General features: G+C 34.9%; 1 protein-coding gene across 12 annotated transcripts in view; it reads left to right on the top strand.

Annotated features, from left to right (window-relative positions):
- Nucleotides 1-15174, top strand: part of nuf (rab11 family-interacting protein nuf) — a 245548-nt gene that overhangs the window by 189860 nt on the left and 40514 nt on the right. The window contains exon 1 of one of the 12 annotated variants that reach the window (XM_085960047.1): nt 6120-6212. The exons of 4 other annotated variants lie outside the window; for them this stretch is intronic. The gene's annotated coding sequence lies outside the window, so the exon portion shown is untranslated. Of the gene's footprint in view, nt 1-6119; nt 6268-9408; nt 10321-15174 lie in introns of those variants that run through there. 7 more of the 12 variants (XM_085960050.1, XM_085960046.1, XM_085960045.1 and 4 more) reach the window with 7 other exon arrangements.

Raw genomic sequence — 15174 nt, 5'->3', positions numbered from 1 at the left:
TATACGACCCAAAGAGGTTGGACTGTCTTCAGGGCTCGAAATGGACCGGAGCGCCGTTCCTGTTCGTGAAATCGGTAAGGCTATCGCGCCATCTCGTGGAAAAAAATAATCTGACCGTCTGAGCTAGATAATCCATAATAGAAAATATAACACACTTATTTTTATGAAATACACATAAAATTTGATAAATATGTAAATATCTTCAGAAAACTGTCGAGAGCTCCGGTTCGTAAACTTTTCCATTTCGAGCGCTGACTGTCTTTAATATATGGCCATATATCTACGATACAACATTTCACGGTGAAGTGTAATACGGCGAACTGCATACGTACAAGTTTCCGGGCACGTTCGAAGTCAGGCTAGAAAGTTTTTCTATCTCGTGAAAAAATATTTGTATTAAGAAGGTAGGCTTTAAAATTTAAATAATCGCCTAGTATGTAGTCTTCGCCAGTTGCCTCTGATATATTATCTTCCATTTATTCAAAAAAAAAAAATCGCCTGCGACTTACCGTTCTAGTATGATCATTACGTTTGTACAGAAGTGCACTTTTCGACTGACTTGCAAAGACTTGGTATATCAAACTGCATTCCCAATACTGCAGCGACAGCTAAAACCTAATTGCATACAAACTAATCGCATTACCAACGGAAAGGGGGAGAGACAAACATTACAAATTGCAACATGTGAACGCAATGCCGTAAGTCAGACATGTCAATGAACCATTAGTATTGGATTCAAGAATTAATATAAACAGATAAGCGCAAAATTTTAACTATTCTACAACCAACAGGTAATGGCTACGATTCGATAGCGCTCTATGTAAAGGACGGAAGTAGACGTCAGGAAACATGATATGTACATATTATATGGAAGATTGTAGGCATTGTAAATCCGCAGATTCTTCTATATGTTATAGATAGGTTATGCCTAAACATAGAAAACGTTGTCTAAGCTAATGGTTTATATTAGCTGCAAGTCATTTCGCATTGCATATTTCACACGGTTGACGTCCGCATCTGTCAAGAACTGCAATATTTTTTACACAAGTTTTGATTCACTTAATGATAAACGGGCCCGATTGGCCACACCGACTTGATATCAACCATGGCCAACTTTGAGGCATTTGAAAAAGTCGCTGCGTCATATGGGGGACGGAATAATTCCGATCCCTCCTTAGATTCATCACTTTCAACTCCTGACTCCTCTGGGTACAGAGGACAATGACGACAGAGCAAGTCAAGATTCTTTTTATTTTCTAAAACTCTTTCTTTAAGCACTTAGTCAGTCCCGTGCAGCATCGCTACGGGACAAGGAAGTGTGGCACTAAAATCTTTTCATTCTGACACGTTTATAGCGTCATGGACGGCGGCTGTGCACAAACCGCGGCTGCATATACATGGCGGGTGGAGATGGGGAAACTCAAATCACCTAATGATATAAGATAAACCCTGAAACCACATGCCGATTTCAGTTTATCGTCGGAAATGCGGTCCAGTTACAACGGGTGTAAAACCATAGACAGAATAGGAACCTATGACGACTACGATGTAATTTCACATACGTAATATGACCTAATATTATAGGTAAATTAATACCGATGTAGTTTAAACAATTTTCAAATATTAGTTACTCGCCCACGTCAGTGAAAAATCTGTTGGAACGTTACATAACTATTTAAAATAACTGAAGAATACGGAATATAAAATATTTATAATACATTAAATAACAACCACGCAAATTGCATCGCTAATTAAATATCCATTAGAAGTCATTATACAATAATATTATCAATGCAAATAAGTAAAATCCATTCAGTTGGTTATAGGTATTATTTAAAAGATGCAATGACCTTTTATGAAAAGAGTTTTGAAGTAGTTGGTATGTATTGCTTAATTGAAGTATTTTAAATACATACAAACATGTTTAAGATTGTCCTAGCTAGGCTCATCGTGTAGTAGACTAGAAGAAGAGTATACGTTTTATAACTTTGCATTTTTTTTTGCACTTTTTACTACACTACACCTTTACTACAATACGCCTCATTGCCTGGTTACCTTTCATAATTTTTTTTCGACCATGTCCGATCCTGATAGGATCATATGGACCTCCACAGAGTGGAGGTTTGTATTGACAGATTTTGTTTTTTACGAGAAATGGATGTCAGCCACTTGCTCAACCATTAGGTCCATACCCTGACACACACCAATTGAAAAACAATATGTGCACTTGCCAGAACCAGGATTCGAACCTGGGACCCACGGTTTTATAGTCCAACGCTTAAGCCGCGCGGCCACCGTGATATTATGATATTTTATGATATTAATACAAATGATATTCACTTGAATTACCTAATATCTGTAGCAATAATTAAATAAATAGATATTATAATATATTATGTAAAAAAAATGTGTCTGTTTGACAATTTATTTGATGTTATACCATGTGCGTTTTTTACGTCTGTCACTATTAAATTTGTTTGGGCACTACTAGTTAGTTAGGTTAATTTAACGACATCGTCGCGGCATATCGACGCTTCATAACGAGAATATATCAGTATTTGAAATTCTTGTATTAAAATATCATTTTGATTCAATACGCATATTTTATGTTTATAAAGTTAAGCCAAGCTAAGATAGCCTTAAGATACAATTCTTGAAATACTATCAAAAGTTAAAAACACTACTGAGTGTTACGTCACATCCTTCAAACGCAGAAGCGACCAATTGAGATTTAAATAGTCAAAATGTAAAGAGACGCAACCAATTGAGTTCGGAGTCATAAACTCGTGGATAGGTACTATCTTATAGTTATGTTGGCAGAACCGCTTCTAGTGTTTATGTTGCCCATAAAATAAACCGATAGAAACAATAAAAACACAAATAATTTCACATTTCAATTGAGTAACATTTTGGCACTTCTCTTAGAGCAGCGTTCGCATTAATACATTTAACAGTACATTTTTCATCACATAGTATCTTGAAAATGATACTGATGACAAACACGGTGACACCTCAAAATTAAGTAAAATAATAAATAACCACGAACAAACAATATTATACTTTCTAGGAACTTTGCCTATTGGTTGATCTATATATTACGATATGGCAACATTATTATTTGATACAGATGTTAAAATATACCGAGCCAATTATGGTTATAGGTACATACTAAATGATGGATAAGTAATAATATTATATTTGTTGGTATAATATACACAAATTAATATCTGAAGTCTGAACCCTTTCTATTTTACTATCAATTATTACACAATATTAAGAATTTTTGTAATGTCAAATGTGGCATTAAATTATTCGTGGGCAGCGAAAAGGTTTTGTGTATAATTTAACTTAATTTTAGGCATCAGTTAAATTGTTTCGAAAAATAACAAATCAATTCGTTATTATTGCCGTTTCAAATGACTTGCCCACCTCTAACGATTTACATTTTTACATAACGCTATTTTGAAATCAGAATTTTTATTTATTTTCCAATAATTTCTGATAATAACGATAGGCACTGAATGTAAATATGTAATAGTCTTCTGACAACTTTTGTACTAATGTACAACCTGACCAGTTTTCTTAGCCACAGCAGCCTGTGCGAAAAAAATAATGCGATGACAATGGTCGATTTGTATGCTTATATGTCAAATAATGCTCTTCCCTTATCGCTACAGCGACTGTTCGTCCTTTATTTCAGAGATAAATTTTTCATTTAACTGCTGTATTCTCTAGATTTATTTTTCTTTCAATCATCATCATCAGCCGGGGTCAATACACTGCTGGACGAAGGCCTCCCCAAGCTTTCTCCAACTCTCTCGGTCCTGTGTCGTTCGCTGCCACGTATTTCCGCCGAACTTTACCAGTTCGTCAATCCAGCGGCTTTTAGGGCGACCCTGTGACCCCTTGGGTACCATTGGATGACGGCATTTGTCCAGCGGCCGTCCATTCGGCGAGCAATGTGCCCCGCCCATCTCCATTTCAGCTGTTTGGCAACGTCTATTAGATCGCGTACTCTTGTCTGCTTCCTAACCCATTCGTTTCTCTAACGGTCCTTTCGCGTGATGCCCAACATGCACGTCTCCATGCCTCGATGTGTGACTCTTAGCCTTTGGACATCTCTCGTGTTGAGGGTCCACGTTTCGCAGCCATACGTCTTTCAATAACCCACATTATCTGCCGTATTTCATTTTTTTTCTCTATTTTTCGCAGTATTGAAAAACGAAAAAGTTTTACCTAGGTATATAAGTACCTACATACTCAAAATGCTGGTTAATACGTAGAACCTTAGACTATAGATACATCTAGACGCCACCCGTTGCATTGCTAAATGAAGCCGCGTGCCTTGCGTTTGGTTTGTGGGCAAGCGAACGCATTCGTCTACAAATGTTCGAGACCATAGACCATTTCGCTAGTGCTCGCCCAAAGTGCTCGCACTAGACGCTCAGAATTAAAATATAATTTTCTATTTTTTTACGTTATATAGTATTTTTAAGCGGTCAAAATGCAACCATTAGGTAAAGATATCCACAATTTAAGTTATTCTAAAGAAACACTAGGGCACTGATATTAAAATATATAATAATATACAAATAAATCAACTAACATATGAAACGTAATACCATCTTTTCTACTTAATTAACTAAAAATATTTACCACTGACTTTATGTTGACAACAAAAACTATCAATTTTAGCAACATGCGCTCGTAGGTTATCGACGCTAAGTTAAGCAACAAACTAAGATTTGGCGGCGACATATTCGTTGAACATATTCTTATACTTACATGTCTAATTAGGATAGAACTAACTTAAATTTAATTATTAATATTAATTAACAGCTCGGAAAAGCTAAAAAAAAGAAACGTCTTGAATGTGATTCTAAAAGTAATTATTGCAATAATTGCGTGTTTAAAACATAATATGTTATATATTAATGCATCGTGTAAGAATCTCTATAGATCAGGGCGCCGTGTAAATGGAAAAGTTTTGAACTCGACTTAACCTGTGAAAAGATCACTTATTGAAAATCAAATCACATTTTTGAGGTTATACTTCTTTTGGCGCGTTTGGGAAAACAGACCAGAGTGTATTATTGGCGTATGACGAAGTTGCGCGCGCCGATGTAACACATAATTTATTATTATGATTATATTCATTTCGGTCTCAAGGGTACATGCGCATGCGCATAGTGTCATTTAGTTAGTCGTTCAATACAACCAAGTAAACAGCACGTGTTGTAAACATAACCAATATTGTATATGATCATAATAAATATATATGTTTATAAACAAATTTCTGGAGACGTAACATTCTACACTGTTAATTTATATTCATAAAACTTTATGAATACATATTGGCGTGTATATTTATTTTTCATTGTAAAGATTGTGTATCAAGATTTGAGGCTATATTTATGTAAGTATTATTTATGAGTAAAATTATATATCAATAAATAAATGAATTTTGTGAATGTTGAGTTGGTAAACAAAACAAAAAATGTATTAAAATTTGATTTTTTATTAATTAACCATGGGCACTTCTGAATCGATTATAACCGCTGTATGGCAAAGATGAGTTTTGGTGCAATACAATAATAAAATTACATTTATCATGTGCTATATGAGACACCTTTGAATCGCGTACGTTTTCATCAACCTAATCCATTGTAATATTAATAGACTCAGGCTTATTTTGTTTTGTTACGCCAAATAAGTAGGTATAACTTCTAACGCGCGTATATAACTACACACACCGATTTTTTTAAATCTGAGTATGATCAGAGTAGGGACCGATATGGGTTGTGCGAATGTACCTAACAATCATCCCTTGTAAAACAAGTCTTTTAATATACCTATTCTCCGCTTAGTATACGTTAATTGATAAGTACCTAACGTGAACATTAAATAATTATACAAGTGAAATACCTACACCTCGGGGTATCACGTTTTGCCGTGGAACTACAGTTTATGTTCAATAGTTTTCGGACATCGTTTCATTGGTATCTCAATTTCGACATAAATCGACTTCACACGGCCATTCTTGGACGTCGCCAGGCCTGCAACCGCCTCGCTTACATGTTGTTGTCATTCAATTTATTCAATATTGACTCCATTAATTCAGTGTTGGAACGGCCGACGCCCCAACCAGACGCGGAATGCGCTGGAAAACTTCGCGCCGCGGTGTTGCTACACGCGAAAAATAAACTGATCATGTAATAATAACTCGCCGTCTGTGTTAATTATTATGCGTCGCGGGGGATTTGAATTGTAATGTTGGGTCGTGACCCCATGCCGGTTATAGTTTACTTGTTCACAATAACGAAAGTTCTTTGTCAGACTGCTATCTCAATATATCCTAAAATATAACTCACATGCACGAATTATTATAGTTAGTGACTGAGTGCTAAAAAAAGAATTCCGCAATGCTACAAACGTTGTATACATCGTTTTCAGGCGAAGTGTAGATTAACTTTAGATTAGGTACTTTGTAAGGTAGGTTACCTGCCAAAATTTGACGCTAACATTAAAATATGTAGCTATTTTTTTACCATGTCCTCTGCACCAAGACAACTAGTTTAAATAAAAAAAAATGTGTTCCGGTCTCGAACCAAATTATTGGATAGGTAACAATTTTTAGTGGCACCCCAACCGAAATTTATTAAAACTGTTTACTGGTATATTTTACATGTGGTTCTTTTTTACACAATTATGTTGATATCGCTTATCGTTTATTTGACGAGGTCGTTCCATTATGTATTGGATTATGATTTAGGAGGGTAACTAAACTTTGCTTAGAGAGCGATATCGATGAATAAATATGACAAATAATGATTGTCATAGTTGCCCAATATATTATAACTAGGGCCCGGATTTATATGCTAGTGCATGTTTTCTTAGTGTGTATGCACAGATATGAGAGTTGCGCAGAAATCCGTTTTGAAAGATGCAGAATCCAGAAATAAAATTTTATTGTGCATATAAATGCATATTTGAGACATTAGTGCATATTTCATAAATAAATGCATAATTTAGAGCTTTTGAATTTATAATTTTAGTTTTTTTAAATTATTTTATCGAAATATAACTAAGTTAGAAAGGTAGATAGTTTAGATGCACTTGCATTTTAATGCCATCTTCGAGCTGTGGATTTATCAGAAAAATTATTGAAGTCAACTCGGGCACTTTTATTTAAAGTTTGCCCAATCACCTGAGGTCGTTTTACGCATATAAACAAAATACTGACACATACCTATGCGGAAAAATTTAATGCCAGAGCATAATATTGAAAAAAATATTGCATTTTTTTTTCGGGCAAAAACAGAAAATAGTATTTAGGAATAGTTAAGTGTGTCGTTTATGTTTTTTAAGATATGTTTGGTTTTCATTACATTTATTATTCAATTATTTGTACTTGTGAAAAAACTATTTTGTAAATTCTAATTGTAAATGTCAATTTTTAACTGCATATTTCTTCGATTTTAGTGCATATTTTATTAATTTTAAGTGCATAAATGCATGCATATAATCATGCTTTTTGTTGCATATAAATCCGCTCCCTAATTATAACGCTGGGCTGTTCTCTTCGGCTCGTAACAAAAATCAGTTGCATGAAATAATACTGCGTCTGAGCCAACAAGCTAGTTCCTGAATCCGGGAAACTACAGAAAGTTCATACTTTGGCTGATACATTGGTCAATGTAACTACCTAATGTTGGAGTTGAAAACAAAAACAGAAGAGCACATTTTTATGTAAAGTTTAGCCCATTTAGCCTTGTAAGTCGTAGACGTTATATGTGCACTACTTTACGAACATAAAAACGTCGTCTTTGATTTTCAACATCTTGCAACACTGAGACAATGGTGACAATACATTACTCATCTTATTATAAGTGCACGAACGTAGTGGTCGCGCGGCGGCGTCTTGCGAAACTCAAACGTATAACCGTGTGTAAAATGTTCGTAGACAGTGTGTTTTTTCGGGAATAATACACACGGTTATACGTTTGAGTTTCGCAAGACGCCGCCGCGCCGCGCCCCGCCAAATGACTACGGACGAGCACACTCTTTAACCGCGGGTATATTGTATGAGTTGACTTGAATGCCACATACATAGCACCACTGCACCGAGTGCAAATAAATGTACTAAATTACGTTTCTACAGTAAGTTTGACTGCTGAAATAATATTGTGTTCACCCAATTTCTCCCTTCGTACCAATTGTACAAATTAGTGAAAATTAATTATTGTAATAAGTTTCCGCAATGCATAAACCACGTAAACCCGTATTCAATAACACTATACCTCTTTACTCAAATCCCGGAGAAACTGACTAGGACATACCTATGTCACTATCCACAATGGTCAAGAAGAGTTACGATTGATTTGCAATATACGGTAAGCTTTAAGTTCAATTCGTACAGTTGCGCACACAATTTATGATAATTTGTAAGGCAATCGGGGCCATTCATTGGTCGGCGTATTGGTATTAGGCGGTATGCAGCCAGTGAGGAGTCGGTTGATTAGTATAGAGCTGTTTTCAGCAAACTGACTGTGTATGATATTTGTTTGTAAGGAGTGCAGCAAATAAAATCAAATCTTGTTGAGAATAACTAAATTATAATAAAACATTAATGTAGGTACCTACCAGTGTTGCCATATTTTTATATGCTGATTATAGTACAAAGGCGTAAAAATTATAGTATTTCTGTAAAAAATATAGTACAGGAACATTTTTCGGCTCGAATCCTTTAAAATTATAGTATTTTGGCATATTCGGCGTAAAATTATAGTATTTTACATTTTTTGCAGAAACAAAATTATAGTATTGTACTATAATTATAGTACGGTTGGCAACACTGGTACCTACACAATTAGTAGAACAAAAAACTTTTTATAGAAAATATTCAAATTATCCCCAATAGGGGACCATTCAAACCCCTCGTTCGACGTTTGCACGGCTGACTAGGTTTTATAATAAATTGTTAAATAAATAATAATGGTTCACTTTCATAGTTGAAACTAATATAATATAGGAAACATCACGGTAGACAAGTTGTAACGTACCTATATAATTTGTAACGCTAAACAATATTGACTATGTGAATTTTATTGATCATTAAGTACCTATATTATTTAACATTAGTGGCTATTATCAATAATTATGACCATGACATTCCGGCTGTTGAAAAATTCGCTTAAAATTATTTTTCTTGTTCTTACAATAAATTACAGGTTAGTATGTAATACAAATGTGATATCGTATCCAGTGATCTACAATTATTATTATTAGGCGGTCATTCACTTAATAATAGTAGATTTTTCCCCTACTTGTATTATTCTGTTTATTGACTGGCAACATGCACGATGTTATTCCAAATTCGAAAACCCGATCGAATTCGCGGCCAACTTCACTCACATCCCATTTGGCGGGCTGTCAACATTGCTTTCGATTTTATTTGCGTTAACGCGTAAGATTTATTCCGCGAACTAAACTTTATACGCGAAGCCAATATTAAGTGAATCGTAAACTATGGTGTTATTCACGTTCACAAATGAATCATGAATAATCGTGGTGATGTTCCTGCTATTAAAAACATTTTTGTTTGACAAAACAAATCAGTGCTGTTTTGCTTTCAATTCGCGTGTCGCTGTCAAAACGACGGTTTATGAACATATCGACCAAACAATTCTGATAAGAAACATATTGTAACGAAGTTATAAAATATCATTTGAGTTTAGTTTCGTTGTAGACACATTTCAGTGAACTCGTGAAGGGTTATCGGAGTGTATAATATAAAGAAAATAATAATTACATGTTTACTAAACCAATGTCAGCTGTCTGTAATAATAATTTACCGTGCAATGTTGTGATTAGTGTAAAAGTTTATCGGTAATTATTAATTGTAATCAAATTTTGTGTTCACGTTAAAAACTACATGACAAACGCGTGATAGAAAGACATTATTACGTAGTCATACATTAATATGATATTTGTATTGGCATATTTCATTAATTTAAATCATAATGTTCGATTTATTTAGAAGTATTTTTGGCAACTAATTGATTTTGTGACAGTGTTTAAAATATCAAGCCAATTTTATTGCGTATTCGTGATATTTTTTTTGTAGTATCAATTTATTAAAAGTGTAAATAGAATATTAATTTACCGAACGAATCGAAATCCCTTTGTGTTTGTTATACATAATAAATAAGGAAACAATACATTTTAACTGAAAATTAAAATTAAAATAATTCTCTGTAATAATATTATGTGGACTTATAATTACGTAATTTCCGCGTATTGGTAAAACTAAATGATTAGGTATACTTAATTTACATAATATATTATAAAATCTTAAATACATTTATTATAATAATATAGTTACTAAAATAAGCAAGACGATCGCAGCCGGAAAGAGTGTCCCACTCGGAAGTCGTGAAACTCGGGTTCGAATTACGCGGCTGTCTAAAATTCTAATGTTGTTTTGCAATGTGGTTTGGGAAAATGGCTAATAACTATTCCTCGTAAAATAGTGTTTACTTACGATTCATGGTTCAATATAATGATCCGCTTTACAATATCTTCTCACACGTGCTGGCCTAGTTGACATAGTGGTCGTCTCAGTCGCCATGGGTCGCCGATTCGATCCCGTGGCTGGGTAAACATGCGTGTTGTGTTCTTCAATGCGTGTTTGATCAGGTGCATTAACTTAATTGGGTTGAGCTAGAAATCATTTCTTGGCAAAGAATAATATGTTACTATAACATCCACTACAGGAGCATCATATTATGCTCCGCCCAGGAATGATATCCAAATTATTTGGTATGGAGTATGAACCCAACAGGTTTAGTCAATGGCTAATTTGTCATTTCTCGTAAAAACCCATATGAACTCCCAGTGGCGCACCCAGGGGGGGGGGGCAAGGGCCCTGGCACCCCCCAAAAATGAAAATTATCAGAATGATTTTAAACATTGAAATTGAAAGCCAATAAACTATACCTTTGGGCTTAGACAAATAAAAACACGGCAAGAAAATGATTTGTAATTCTCCAGCACCCTTTTTAGAAAAATTTCTTAGATTTTAATTTTCAACACAGAAATTTCGAAACACTAATGTCAGGTTTTTTTAGAAAACCAATCCCTAATGGAACTGTCAAAAAATTCTCGGTGTCCACCCGAATTCCGGAGTGGTGTAGGTCATGGCTGGGGAGGGCTGATAGGCCTCTAGCCTGGGGTGGCGGCGTGTCGGGTTGACCAGATAAGTGAGATAAACACACATCATAAATTAGCTTTAATAGTATAAAAAGTCGCCTGCGGCGCTATTATACTTCATGGCCATGAATATTTTCAATTACTTATGTAATTGTGCAATATATTTTTTGATTATTATGTGTCGATACTCCACAGCTCCATTATTAAAGTAGATGTATTAAAAATCGCCAATAATTCACAAGTACCCTTAATTTGAACTAAAACACAATTTGAAAAACGTTAATGTAGTGTTTCACACTGCCTCTAATCTTAGCGGTAGGTAGAGGGGTCGCCAAATATCCTAGCCTGAGGGCCCGTTTCAGGATGTAGGGACCGTGGTGTAGGTACACCGAGTGCAATAGACAAAAGACCGATAAACGAGAAATTAGGCTGTGAAGAAGAAAAAGAGCCTATGGGACTAATTTACATTCTCCTTGTTGCCCCACCTCCCCAGTATTAAATCCCGGGTGCGCCACTGTGAACCACTCCGTGGAGACCTAAATAATGATCTTAGGATCGAACATGTACCTACCCAATTTATATCTAGGCATACCATATATTTAGTTTTTTTTTTATCGCATGTAGGTATATTAATTAGTACAATTGAATAAAATCTATAAGATACAAATCAGGCCTTTTCTGGGACAGACACAGTTCTAATGCAATTTATAAATTGCGTATATGTATATTATAATATAACACTTTGATGCAGCCCAATTTTGTGGGCTGCGTGAACTCGGTCTATGTCGTTACATGGGTTACATATTATTATTAATGAAATACGTTGCAAACATCCTTCATGTAGCATTAATATAATAGGGATTTTTATTGAACCCTCTTACAAAGCGCTAACCAGATATTTTGAGGGGAACTCCGACAAATCGACCTCCGTTCTCCCCACAATTTTAATCCCAGCTAGCTAACAATATTAGTATTGTACCCTAATGGGTAGATATATGTTAATGATAAAAATTTGGTTGCTCAATTTTGTTGATTAAAAAAAATAATCAATACATTCCCAACGCAGCCGGCAAATTTTAAATCGACACAATTCCATTATTTTGCACTTTCGATAATTAAATATTACGTCATTCACTACGCACTGCATAAGTTACTGGTTAATTAATAATTCCTCATGTCAGCGAAGATCACGAAAATTTACATCGAAATTTCTCACTTGTTTCTGTCACCATGCTAAAAAAAATAATCACTGACCGTTTGATTTCTGTGACCCGTGCCATTTCGCATTGACACTTTCTTATAATCTCATAACAAATTAATTTCATTTTAACGATGATTTCATCGTATGACATTTTGACATCGTTTCATTATAACCAGCCTCAGCCGAGATTTAATCACTGCTGGATGAAGGCCTACCCAGGCCCTTCCATTTCTCTCGCTTTGGCTTTTCACTCCCACATATTATTTCCGCAAAACTTTTAAGACGGACTTTGCTCCCATTGTACGGATATTTTTACGCATCGCAAATCATCGTTTGTATGCGTATTCATTGCTTTCTTCCAAATATTTTGTAATAATCATTCTTCCATTGAAAGGGAGCCTAAGCATAGTATCAAAGAGAAACAAAATAGAACACACTTAAAAGAGAATAATTAGATAACAACTAGTTAATTATTTTGTTGCATAGAAAAATGCTACTCGTGACAAACTTAAACTTGCTTCATTGTTGTTGATAGGGAAACAACAGAAGGGTTCATTTGGTAGAAGAAGGGTTTCTTTTATATATTTGGTTTCCAAAGGATTTGGCTATAACAGTAGACTGCTGTAGCGAAGGGTGGCGGTAGGCTGTTGATCCGCCATAAATAGTGCACATTAAACTTTGTTAGTCATATATAATATTTGTTTTTATTGAACTAAGACTAAAATTTACAGATTTTGTTGGTTTTTAAAAATCAATTAAACCCTGCCTAAACCAAACCATAATAGTTTTGTTGTACTTTGGGCGATATGACAGAATTGTGGACATTTTTTCATGCATACTTATTTGTTTTCGTTGAATTAATAATGCATATTATTACACATACTGTTGTTTCGTTTTTTTAAATTCATTTAGCCCTGCCTAAACCAAACTATGATAGATAAACAATATTATTATATCGATAAAATATTATAGTTATGTATAATATAATTATAGACGAGTATTTTTGACTATTATTATTTTATTATGGCTTGGTTTCGCTGGGTTTAATTGAATTTTAAAAACTAACCGTCACCGTTTGTAAATTGTCGTCTTATTTCAATGAAAACATGCGTATGTAGTGTGTACTACTATTTATGACTGATCTTAACAGCCTACCTCCACACTTCGCCACTGGTAGACTGATAGAGACTTATAAAAGCTCTGTACTAAAATATTTAAGGGAATTTATACGTCATACGTGTTGATAGCCAGTGTAAAATTCCTAATAAGTGAGTTTTTCCATATTGAGAATTCAATTGACGATTCATCGATGAATAGACATCATATACCCATCTAGTATACATTAGTGCCACAATGTAACAAAAATGTTTTTGTGCATGATTCAATTATCTTAAAACGCTTAGGGCGCAGACACACGGTATTGCAGTCGATGTGCGTCGACAGGGTCTTATTTGATTCCAATTGTTGATTCTAATCGGATGCAACTGGGATCAAATAAGACCCTGTCGACGCACGTCCACTGCAATGCCGTGTGTCCGCAGCCTTATGTACTATTTTTGACATAAATGTTAAATAATGAATTTAGCCAATAAATTGTCATGCCACGTCGCACCATTCTTTATGTTTGGATCTCATGAATTAGGTCCATGTTTGACATGTGTACGTGAGCACTGGTAGCACGCTTCGCTCGACCACATGACAAAAAGAAAACTCAATGTGTATGCATTCAAAAACTGCAATTATTCTATCTTATTGTCGTATTGCTCTCAGTTGTTGAATTAGGTAATATGAAAGCAATCCAACCAGCAAGCATGAGAGAAGTTTTTACAAGAGCGTTGACATCTGCGATGAAAGTATATCTACGCATTGATAATATTATAGGTACTGTTCCAACACAACACTGGCCACATTACATATTCAACAGATTTCGATAATAAACTGAATTTACACACAGACATATTCTACTTCTTGATGGTAGTTTATCTTCATTACTGACGGTTGTAACCTCTGCTTGCTTTTTCTTACGCCGACAGCAACGTCGCTGCGTACATCGTGGTGTAACGAACGTCGTGTCCCCTTCCAAGTTGTCCCAGTGGAAACATTACATGACCAAACCGCACCAAACTGTGCGCGATTTATATCTGTATGAATTCCCCGTAGCCATCTCATAAGAATCAGTTATCTCGTGTTTTGTTCCTATACAATCGATATTAATCGACATACATACTCAGTGGCGAAGGGTGGAGGTAGGCTGTTAAGATCCGACATAAATAGTGCAAATTAAACTTTGTTAGTCGTACGTATTTGTTTTTATTGAACTAAGACGACAATTTACAGATTGTATAGTTTAGTTTTCAAAAACCAATTAAACCCTGCTTAAACTAAACCGTAATAGTTTTGGTGTTTTTTGAGCCATCCGACAAAATTGTGCACGCTTTTTCAATAATATTTTTTATTTGTTTTCGTTGAATTAGAAATACATATTAAGTACCTGCACATGTTGTTGGCTATTTTTTTAAATTCATTAAGCCCTGCCTAAACCAAACTATAATAGATAAAAAATAATATTCTACCCAGGGAACTCAGAAATAATGGGAAGTGAAATACATAACGGGTAAGGCGAAGCAGGTAACCGACTCGAGTAAGGAAGAATCCGGGTTAAACTTACACACGTGTTAAGAATACGTTTTACGTCGAATACTAAAAACTGCTCTCGGTTTATGCATTTACGCTCATTTAATGTTGGTGTATTACACGTTGCA

This window comes from Rhyacophila brunnea, unplaced genomic scaffold (assembly GCF_057557595.1).
Source record: "Rhyacophila brunnea isolate RB1 unplaced genomic scaffold, BYU_Rbru_1.0 scaffold_9, whole genome shotgun sequence".
Taxonomy (NCBI): Eukaryota; Metazoa; Arthropoda; class Insecta; order Trichoptera; family Rhyacophilidae; genus Rhyacophila; species Rhyacophila brunnea.
This window is presented reverse-complemented; position numbering and strand designations above follow the sequence as displayed.